We start from the raw sequence: 10,763 nt of genomic DNA on the forward strand, positions 1-10,763 counted from the left end.
ATATCATCATACATTTAAATATTCTTATATGTCCTATCAATATCCTATAAACTTACTCATATTCTCATATATCGTATTTTAATATAATTTGTATAGTAATACTCTATAATTGTATCATATAATGATTTTACCCAAGTACTCCTTTATAAAGTTTATATTACATGTTCAATTAGTCTCATGCTATCTTATAAATAATTTCCACTTATTTTATATCCTTTTCCTTTTCCACTCACATAAACCATCTATTTTTTTAGTTCCATTTCTCATGACTTCCACAATACTTTTTAATAAAACTTTGTAGCTCTTCACTATAATACATAAACCATAGTTTCCTTTAATTTATGAATCTTCCCTATATAACTTATGTATCCTTATTTATGCCAACGAATTCATACTATTCTCTTAGAGTCTCCTAACATTTCTCGTATAATCACTTATACCATATCATATAACTTATACTTGATTATCTTATTCTCTCATGTTCATTTCATTTCTTATGACTCTATCATATAACTTATTCCATGTTCTTCCATTATTACATAATAAAGTCTTACATAAATTATATAGCATATACAAAGCATATCATTATCTTTAGTCATGCATACATACAATCAATGTAATACAGATAATCACATATAATTATGTCCATGACTTCATGCATATTACTCTAGGAAATAGACTCATCGCAAGTCTTATTTCCATTAAACACTACATATCACTAGTATGCACTCACCTTGGCCTCACTAGTCAATTCCAATCTCTTATCTTTCTCTTGATCGATCTTACTTGCCAAATGTTCCGGAATTGCTTTATGCGCAGAATCTACATAAATGTACATTTTGAGGCAATCATTAGATACCTACACCTTGTAGTTGGATACTAGCAACTTAAACGAACTTATTAAACCAATATTCACATTTTTCCTTTAGGGGGAATCGGTTCCCTCCTGTGGGGGTATCGGTTCCCCTCTGGCATTCTGGAATTCCATGTTCGTTTGAGAGGGTATCGGTACCCCTTTGAATGGGTACCGATTCCCCCTAACCCATAAATCATTTTCAGCACGAAAATTACTTCATTTTCTCTCAAACACTTTATATATCATCCCCTTTTTCATTCTTAACTCTAGTACACATACTTAAACCAATCTATATTCATTTATTTCATCTTAAACCTCAAAATCCTATCTTCCATATGTAATTCAATAATCATACCAAATTTTCTATATGTTCTAAATCCAATTCTATCACTCCAAATCTCTTAATTTAACTATTGACAAGTCAAATTTAACTTCAAATTCTACTTATCAATTCTTTTCCAAAATTTCATATAAAAACTCCAAATCTTTAATCTCTCTTAACCCCTCCATTCTTTGATTTTACCGTAACCCAAGCTTTCCTTAAGTTTATCCATCAACTAAAGATCAAAACCAAACTTAAAATTCAATTAATAATCAACTAATAAAACTCTCACCTTTGCCTTGCTCTCCCAAGTATGAAGAAGAAGAAAGGAGAAGAGAACTCTGGATGTTTCTCACATTTCCCACGTTTATATCACCTTAAAAGAAAGATAAAAATCTTTCTGGTCAAATGACCATTTTACCCTTAATTTCCTTTAATAATTACTAAACAACCTTCATCATATATTTCCAATAATCATTGAATTATTTCATTCTTCTACTTTAGTCACCAAATTCTGAAACTTTTCAATTTAGTCACTAACCCGGTATTACGGATGTTACAAGTTATTTAGGGTCTTAAAATGTCATAACAACACATACTTTACAACAAATACATTATCTATGACATGAATCAAGTATAATACCCTAAAATAGTCAAATACCAAAATCTTAACAAATCATCATTCTTATGAAAGCCTTAACACTCCAAAGGATTAGAAATACACTACATTGATGTTTAAATCTCGAAATTAAACCTTCTTAGCCACACTTATTTCCTTTATGATTTGGATGAAAACCGTTACTTATTCTTTTGCTAGAAAAAACCCCATGACTTGAATTATTAAAACAATTAGTGGGATTATGAACAAAATTGAAGTATGGAAGAAGCTCAAGAACCTCACTTTGTGCTATTTAACTTAGAGAGGAAAATAGAGAAGAATATATGGAGAAAGGAAGAAGAAGAAATGAAGAGAATACGATAGAAATGAGTTATAAAAAGCTCGATCACATTTGATCCTTCCTTATATTTCTACTATTAAAAAATCTCCCTTTTATGGCTAATTAGGCCCAATTCTAACCTAATTAAGCCCAACAACTTAAATTACGAAATCCACAGGGTCCATATGTATCTCGGGTAAACATGAAACTATTAGCCCAAAAATTGGGGTATTACAACTCTCCTCTCTTTAAAAAATTTGCGTCCTCAAAATTTACTTGGATTAAATAACGACCTATATTTAGGTCAAACAGTTTATAAATCTCAGAGCACCTAGACTCTTATCAAATATGATCCTCAAGGATGAAGTTATCACAACATGACATGCAACTCAAAATTCACAAAATCGATATAAGCTTTTCTAATGGCTCTACCAATATTGAACCTTAAACGAAAACCTTCAAAAAGCATAAAGCCAAAGAAATTGTGTTCTTGTTGTCTGATATTGTATGCTTGGAACGTTTCACAAGGAAAACACTACTTTATGATTCACTGCTATTGCTATACCCCTCAATGGCTAACTCTACTCAATCGAGTTAACAAATTGCACCATCTTATAAATATCTTGACCTACTAAACTTGATTAACTCGACAAACTACACATTGAGATCATACAAACACTTGTCATACACGGTCTCGAAGTTGACTTATGAAGATATGATGTCAAATCTCAAATCTCAACTTTCTAACTTCGATCTATATACTTCTGTTGCGTAACTCTAATTCAATACTCATCCATGCTACCTAACTATTTCTCATTCACCCTTAAGGTTTAAATACACTCTACTTATTGGATCATGCATCTAAGGTACTCACAACTAGAAATTGGCCACTTGCCTAGCTAAACTAGCAACATTTGGCTTTCCTGGAGAGCACACCTACCGAAGTGAAGATCTCATGCAACCATACTATGACGTAAGGATCTCGAGACTCTACGTCTTACACTCATGATCACTTACTACCACTGAGTTATTTGATGACGGATAACGCTAATCAAACGATGATTAACGTACTTGATCTCTTTTAGCCTGAAGCACTAAAATCCATAGTATTATGCAACGCTGCACACTGTTATGTGTTGTATATAGCTCACGCTCATATACCAACATGAAGACATTATTGATGAGGCTTGACTCACCAAGAAAATTCACTTATTTTTCTTACAAGAAGGTTTCTTGGTGACATAAGAGGGATCATTACAGATAGGAACTCAACATTGGAGTTCCGGCTCAGAGAAGTACGATTGTAGTCTAGGGGCATATACTGATTAGACATCTTTTAAAATTCGATCGGCCAGTCTATCTTGAAAAATTTGACTCAACCATAGCTCTGATACCACTAAATGTAATCCCCTCAGACCGATGCAGACAACCCGATCTGATCTGGAGTGTCACATTAGGGCCACTGGACCCTCTATAAAAATAGTGGAAAATTTAAAACTTTCATTAAAACATGTAAACTCATAAAATCATTTATAAATACGCAAAAATATAAACAGATTTTCAGACTTGTATATAAAATAAAATACAATTATATACCCCCTAATCATATATATCATACTCTGCAAGCAACGTCGGAAGAACTCCCTTATTGATGTTGATAGATGCACTGGTACAACTCTTATAACCTGCAATGGTGATTAATAAAATGAGCTTCAAAAAGCTCAATAACACAGAACTACCAGATGATGCTACATAACATGTAGATAAATGAAAATCCATATAATTTCCTTATTGAATCAGACGTATACCAGTTTACGGAATAATCTGGGGTTCCATTAGTAGTTCATCGAGTAGAAGCCATGAAGATCACAGTTCATAGGAAGCATTTATAGTTTCATGTTCCATGAGATGAATAAGATATCTAGTGTGTTCCAATCAAAACCAGTGAAAAGATATAAATTTTTTAAAACCATAGTGGAACCCTCCAACCAAACTCCATTATGCAATTCCCCAGAACTACATCCGTAAGGCTTACCCTCAGCACACAGCAAAAAGGGAGCCAACCTAAAGATATACCTTGGGGCCTATAGAACTACCCAAGGATATTCTTAGATCCGTAGGGTTACCTTCAGCACACAGTAAAGGGAACCAACCTAAGGATATGGCTTGGGGCTTATGGGCATACCTAAGGGTATCCTTAGATCCTTAGGGTTACCTTAAGCACACAACAAATGGGAACCAACCTAAAGATATGCCTTGGGGTCTATGGGCCTACCCAAGGGTATCCTTAGATCCGTAGGGTTACCTTATGCACAAAGTAAAAGGGAACCAATCTAAGGATATGCCTTGGGGCCAATATGCCTACCCAAGGATATCCTTAAGTCCGTAAGGTCTTACCAGCTAGATCAAAGCTGTGTGACCCATACTTCAGAATCCTATCTATATAAAAATCTAGTAGAAATCAGTTTAGTTGTAAATCATAATACCTGGATCATGATCCAGTAATATGTCATATCCGTGAACATGAAATAAATTTTATATCAAATTTCCACATGTTCACCATAAGTAGTCAAATGATTAACCCAAGGGGGTACCTTGGGCCTGAAAGCCTACCCAATGATCCCCTTAGATCCGTAAGAAATTTTCAGCTTGATCAGAGTTGTACCTCTAATCTACCCATATAATATCCCAATAAAATAGTTCGAGTAAAACCAGTGAAATATAAAACCGTAGTTTATAAATCAGTAATTTTCGTGATTCCATAAATCAGAAACAATTCATATTTCCCGATAAAAACCATAATCGTAATTCATATACCATATTGCCATGGTTCATAATCCAGTAAATCAATACTTGCATTAAAACACATTTTAAAATATATAAAACCGCCATGTAGTACATATGGAACACATTAGAGGATCCAAGTATTTTTCAGAGGCATATTGTAGTTATCAGTATGAATAAAAAGAACTTATGCAAATTTGATTGGATTCTAGGAACGAGGTCCTATTGAAGAGAATCAATTAATAACCGATCTAATCAGACATTTACAATCCATATTGATTGATCGGTTTATCGAACTATTCGAACTGAACAATCTCTCAGAATTAATGCATGTCGGCCCGTCAATTTATTACCTTTCCAGGGTATTCACTCTTAAATACTAACAATTCTTGTCCATAAATCATCTTCTTAATCACCACTGAATAGATCTTCCAAAGGTCTTTATTTCATTTCCACGTTTTAACGATATTAGGAAATACAGACATACTTGATTCATGGTTCATGACCCATAAGGACAATTCATAATGTAAGTTCAACAGTGTTTCTAAACTCATCCAATCACCTATTTAATCCTCAATCATTGAGGTTACTTAGTTCTTTTAGCAAGCAAGTATATCTCAGTTATTTTAGAGTTTTCCAAATTAATTCGGACGTTTCTGAATTTTTGATACATAATATACTTCCTTTCAGTTCAATTTAGTCATATAATAAAGTCATTCTAGTATTCGTGGTTGATTTGTCTCATGAATATCCACTTCTTAGTATCGAATGCGCTCTAGAGTTGAGCTGAGCCAAATACTTCCAGAATTATCATCGATCCAAACTTGAGAAGACAAACACACATTCGAATGATATCTATGCCATTTAGGTATTTACATAACATTAGGGCTGATCTACTCACTTAAATTGTGTTCCATTACTTTTAAGGGTAGTACAACACCTATGTTTATCTGAATTCCTTAATTAACCCAAGATATTTATTTGGTCTAGACCATAAGGCATTTTGGTCATTACAGTGCTCAATGTTTTTCTATTCACTTCAAAGCTTGAGGATATCCATTTATTCCTAGGCTTAGTGATATTCTTGAGTCATTTCCATTCCATGGGTATTTTGGTCATTTTACAAATCTAGGGTATTTCAATCATTTCCTTCCGTCCGGTCTTATTATTTAACTCTAACTTATCATTTACTTCAATCTTTTCAAACAAATCTGACAAAAGAGCACCCTCGATAAATTATTCTTCAGGTATTTGCTCATAACTCGGAGATTTACGGATTATCAGGAATTTTCTGTATAAACGTGTGAACTTAACGATGAAACTAGTAATTCATCGTTTTAGGCATGACTTGTTGAGTATTTTTTTATTCAGGGTTAATTCGAGCTATTTTTCCCTCTCAAGTGTAATTTTGTAATTTCTTAACGATATAATTTTGGTATTAAAAGTCTTAACAAGAATAATTATAATTTAGAGATTCTAAGGTTAATCGCTTTTCCAGATAATCTCTAAACTTTAAATTATTCATTAACAAACCTCTTGTCCAACTTCCAGTGTCAATTCTTGTCTTTTTACAACATAAGGGTATTTTCATAATTTTACCTAATCGAAATATTCTCTTAATTTATCATTTAAACGGATTCGGATCGACTACATCCATAATCCAACATGCATAATTGTCCAATCATATACATCCATGTATTTATCAATTATCAATATGTTCCATAAAGCATAAAGAGGTAGTAATGTATTACCTCAATTTTCGTACCAAATTGATCGACCAAATAAATTCCATTCGAATGCCCTCGATCTTTAATTCAACTTCTAATAATTCCTTAAATACATAACAATAAAAATTTCATAAAAAACGGGCTTAATTCTGAAAAACGGATCGAATCGGATGATAAATCAATGAAAAATAGCTTACTGGTTCGAATATGGTGAAATGAACCCCAAAAAGAGACTCAAGACATTAAAAAACGTTAGAATATGTATACCCAAAAAATGTCAACGGTCGTTCAATATCCAATCAACGCCGGTCAAAGTTCTGGTCAACGGTAGTCAATGTCGGTCAACGGTCAATGCAGTCAACGATCAACGGTCAACGCTGGTCAACAGGTTAACGGGTCGGGTCGGTCAGCCAAGTTGGGTCGGGTCAGACCGGTTTTTTTTCTGCTACCAAACGAAGCCCACTCTCAGGGGGTGGCGCGTGGGCCGCATGAACAGTGTTACGGGGTCCGAACAATTCTTGAAAAATTTCTAAAAATTATTTTAAGGCATTTTGAGACACTTACCAAGCTCAGTTCAAAATTTTGAACGGTGGAGAGCTCAATTCTGAAACATCAAAAAATTTGACTTCCTCACCCCTCTACGAGCCGACGATGACGCAGACACGGAGGACACTGGTGGACTCGGAATGATGCAAGGAACACGATGGTACGGGAGGTTTCGAAAACAGATGGTCGGATCGACGTGAATCGATGGAAAACCAACGGAAATTGAGTTAAAACTGACGATACTTCTAATTGAAATTAACGAAAAACGACGCCGATTCATAACGAAAGGTTTGAGGGGTTTTGTTCATCGGTCGACAATAAGCACGATAGTGATTTCGGCTCGTCAAACGGTGGCTAAACTGTGAGTAGATCGGAGTTCAAAGAAGGGTTGAGGGGATGGGAAAAATGGGAAATAATATGGAAACTGAGCACGGGAAAGGGGTTATAAATTTTCTCCTAAAGAAAAATGGTTAAACTATGAGTTTAGCCACTGAATTTCCTTCACTTTATAAAATGGTCTTCCAACTTTGAAATTTTACAATTTAATCCTCAATTTCTTCCAAAATACCAATTAAATTCACCACTTCTATTTTCTAAAATTTTAGCCCCTAAATTGGGGTGTTACATTGACTCACCTAGATAATTCACTTATTGTTCTTACAAGAAGGTATCTTGGTGACGTTAGAGGGATCACTGAACCTCGAGACTTACAACTCACTATAACACCTATAGTACCCTTAGTACCTAGTGTGAAATTTTGAAACAACTACAACAAAATGTATACCTAGCTAAATTACTCCTCTTGAGTACTTGGGGCATCAGTGCCCAGTTAGCAACTGAAGTGCCTTGGCACTAGCTGAGACATATCTTGATGTTTCTGGCAACAAGGTGATCACTATACTGATAAGAGTAACCTGGGTATTTTTAATACTCTCATGGAGATCCTTATCTCCAACGCTGAACTTGGGATTACTAATGAGAACATAAATAAATTAGAAGAATTAAATAAAGATGTTATAGACTCAGGTTTTGCTTAGCTTCAATTTCGATCTGTCATTGAAATAAAATTTTCCCTTCGTGATGTGTGCTGGTTACAGTCAATAAGGCCCAACCTCTGCAGCTAACTCTTCTATCTGGTTAATATAGAATTCCTATAGGTTCGACATGGTTACGATCCGTGTAGATTTCTAGGGTATATTACATTCATGGTTTTTTCTCTAAGGTCAAGGTTCTCAAATTATCCTAAATGGTGCCCCATTAGGCTGACAAAACCCTCGATCTTAAACCCATCACAAGCTTATATGGATCGAGTTAAATTAGAGAAGATGCACCTCCTTATGCCTGACACAGGGAAACATATCCCACAAAGGCATAAGGTGTAGACCTCGAAAGGTTACTTGCTAAGCCTGACATGAGGAAAAATTTTCTACAGTGTTACTTTCACCCCCGCTTAAAATAGAGAAATTGGGTATATGGTTTATGTCATGTGAATGCAATGAATGTGTGAGGAGAAATATACCAACCTTTACCATACACTAGTAATCAATTCTTGAACAAAAACCAATCCACTTAACTTAATATCTGAAAGATCATGAATACACACATCAGTACAAACAATCACAAGTATGCATATGCCATTAGGGTTTAAAGATTAATGCCAACAAATAAGGACAACCAAGAGATCAAAATTAAATTAGATTGAATCCATAATTCCTATTGCAAAGACAATAATTAATTGACTAACGTACTAACTCTCTAAAATCCCCAGTGGAGTCGTTAAGCTGCCACAACATTTCAAAAAATTGAAAAAATAATTTTAAAGGTTCGTTTTGACTAACATTGGGTTTTCCTTTAAAAAATAAAAAAATGTGGTTCGAGGGAGTTTCCACTAATATTTGTTTAGGATGTGATTGGATCACCCAAAAATATTTTGTCATTTTAATAAAATTTTAATTTTAAATTAAAATAACATTTTGGTCTACTTTTCCAGAAAATAGGTTCGAGATTCGATTATGTGTGGGGAAGGATTAGCACTCCCACAACGCCCAAAAATCGGTACCTAATCAATTAATTATTGTCTTTGTAATGGAATTTACAAAATTTAATTTTAATTTAATTAATGATCCATTTTTATCTAAAAAATATAGTGCTATTTAACCAATTAAAATTTTAGATAGAAAATTAACAATTTATGCATTTAACTAGAGAAAGTTAACTACTTAATATAAGGTATAGTGACATCCCTCTCATTTCTAACTAAAGTGGTGAATCACTAATTTTCATTTAAATTTTTTTAAAGGCAAATTGTTATCATTTCAACGTTTCAAACAAAAGGGAAACACCACCTAATATAAGCTAGAGTGGTGGTTTTCCCTTATTTAGAAAGAAATAAGAAATACTATAATCATTGTAATTTATTTATCTAAGGTTATACAACAAACAAAAATTTTATTTATGAAAATTATCGGTCCATTAAGATAGATAGAAAATGTTCAAATATTTATAAGTATCAAAACTAAACCACCGAATAAGGTCAATAGACTCATTTTCGATAAATCTAAATATGAGAACATTTCTCTTTCTACCCTCCTGCTCAATTTTAAAAGTTATATTTTTTAATGGTTTCACTGGAGGGTATTTTAAATTATCAAATTAAATTACCCTGGTGGATTAGGATAAATCTCTTCGATAATTTAAAATAAATGTACATATCATTTTAATTATTTATTAAAAATATTGAGTAATGCGAATGAGGCTCTCATGCTTATAACTAATTAAAAATTTTATGAAACCAATCAACATGCTTCAATAAAAATTATTTAAAGAATCAAATCAAATAATCAATTTGATTAAAAAGCTAGAGTCGAAAGAATCAAAATTTAAGGAATATATAGAATAGAAAAATAATTTAAGGAATAAATAGAAATTAAATTTTTTAGAGGTAAATTAGATGTAAAATCATTATTTAAGGACTTATTTTATGTTTTAGAAGTAGTTCACAGTTGAAACTAAATATTTATATTTTTGTTAACATTGTCATGTCATCAATTTAACGGGGATAACAATTGATTGATCATTTTTGTTATAAATCAACAACCTTAGTGATCATTGGTGTAGTTTAGTCAATTTCGTAACATACTTTTTTTTATTAATATGGGGTATGTACAAGGTAATATCTATTTAAAGATAACTCTCAACCTTTCGACATTGAACGCGCACACCCTAACATCTATGGTGCTCAAACTCGGGTCCTCAAGGAATAACAACAATTCATTTATCACGAAGCCACTTGGTTCGTGCAATTTTTTAACATACTTTGTCCTTTGTAAGCATGCATTGTAATTCCATTTTTTCTATAAGTTTCTACTGTTGTAATTGTCATAAATACCTTGTAAAATCTATAAGAAGTTGTAATACAAACTTATAACCATTTGGGAAAGATGGCATTTGATAATAGGGCCCTTTTTAAGTCATTTTGAGTGTGGGCCCAAATGGGTCCATAATCCAAATAAAAATATCTGGCCGGATACTTATTCTTGAACAAAACATGTAGATCTTAATGGCCCAAGTATACTATTTGAAGTTTTTCA

This window comes from Hibiscus syriacus, unplaced genomic scaffold, assembly GCF_006381635.1.
Source record: "Hibiscus syriacus cultivar Baekdansim isolate YM2019G1 unplaced genomic scaffold, ASM638163v2 tig00112215_pilon, whole genome shotgun sequence".
Taxonomy (NCBI): Eukaryota; Viridiplantae; Streptophyta; class Magnoliopsida; order Malvales; family Malvaceae; genus Hibiscus; species Hibiscus syriacus.